The sequence below is a fragment of the Calonectris borealis genome, unplaced genomic scaffold (genome assembly GCF_964195595.1).
Source record: "Calonectris borealis unplaced genomic scaffold, bCalBor7.hap1.2 HAP1_SCAFFOLD_121, whole genome shotgun sequence".
In the NCBI taxonomy this organism is placed as follows: domain Eukaryota; kingdom Metazoa; phylum Chordata; class Aves; order Procellariiformes; family Procellariidae; genus Calonectris; species Calonectris borealis.
Genome location: NW_027441509.1, coordinates 206226 through 207500, shown reverse-complemented (window position 1 = coordinate 207500; position 1275 = coordinate 206226). Strand labels below are relative to the sequence as shown.

Genomic DNA, 1275 nt, shown 5'->3' with positions numbered 1-1275 from the left:
GCGGCCCCGACGGGACGAGGGTCCGCCCAGCGGGCGCTCCGGGAGCGGGGAGCTTCGGAGCGCTCCCCGAGTCTCGATTTAGGGGGACGAAGGCCCTTGGGCCGACGGCGCCGGGCGGCGGCGAACCGCTTCCCCGGCCCGAGGCCGCGCGCGGGCCTGCGAGGCACCCCAGCCGCGCCGCTGCAGCCGCCGCCTCCCCACCCCGGGGAGGGGGGGGGAGGGGGGGCGGCCCAGCCGGCGATTGATCGTCAAGCGACGCTCAGACAGGCGTAGCCCCGGGAGGAACCCGGGGCCGCAAGTGCGTTCGAAGTGTCGATGATCAATGTGTCCTGCAATTCACATTAATTCTCGCAGCTAGCTGCGTTCTTCATCGACGCACGAGCCGAGTGATCCACCGCTAAGAGTTGTCTGCCTTTCGGCACCGCCCCGCGCGCGCGGGGGGGCCGGGACCGCTCGCCAGCAGCGGCCCCTCTCGGAGGACGGCCCACCGCCCGCCCGCCCGCCGGCCCGCCCCCCCCGCCCGCGCGGAGGGGGCCGCGGCGCGGCGCCACGGGCCGCGGCGGAGAGGCCTCGCCTCGCCTGACCGTACGAGCACACCCAGCGGAAGGGAAAAAGGGAACGGGAAAAAACCCCGAACGGCAAGGGCGGGGAGCCCGCGCTCCCGACTCGACCCACAGCGGGCAGACGCCCCTCGCGCGTTTCGGAGGCGGCCCAGGCGCCCGGGCTCGGCCCGGCCTCCGCACGGAGGCGGCGACGCGCCCGGCCGCGCCGCCCGCCCGCCTCGCTCGGGACAACGGATGCTGCTGCCGGGCGGCAGCAGCAGGGCGCCCCGCCGGACCCCCGCGCGCGCGCGCCTCCGCCCACAACCTGCGCCGCGCTACGACAGCCGGCTCCCCTTCCCGCGGCTCGCCCCGCCGGCGCCTCCGCGGCTCCGCCGCCGGCCGCGCCGGAGGCGGCGACCGCCGGAGCCCGAGCCGGCGACGCGGCACGCCGCCCGCGGCCCGCCGGACGGCGCCCGCCGCCGCGCCGGCGCGGCCGCCCGCCCGGAACCGCCGCCGCCGCCGCCCCCCGCCTCGGCCCCCTTCCGCGGGCACGCGCCAGGCGACGAGGCGGACGGCGCTAAGGCGGGGGCGGCGCCCGCTCTCCCCGTTTCCACGCGGAGACCGGGAGTGGGACGCCCCCGCCCGCGCGCCCGCCCGCCCGGCGCGGCCGGGAAGGGCGGCGGGGAAGCGACGGGCGGGGCCCGGGCCGGGACAGCCGCGGCCGGCGGCGGGC

At 80.4% G+C, this 1275-nt stretch overlaps 1 non-coding gene across 1 annotated transcript; it reads right to left on the bottom strand.

The window, feature by feature from the left end:
- Positions 1 to 253: 253 nt before the first annotated feature.
- Positions 254 to 406, bottom strand: LOC142076906 (5.8S ribosomal RNA). Its single transcript, XR_012671415.1, has one exon. It is a non-coding gene; the product is annotated as a 5.8S ribosomal RNA (ribosomal RNA).
- Between the last annotated feature and the right edge of the window lie 869 nt (positions 407 to 1275).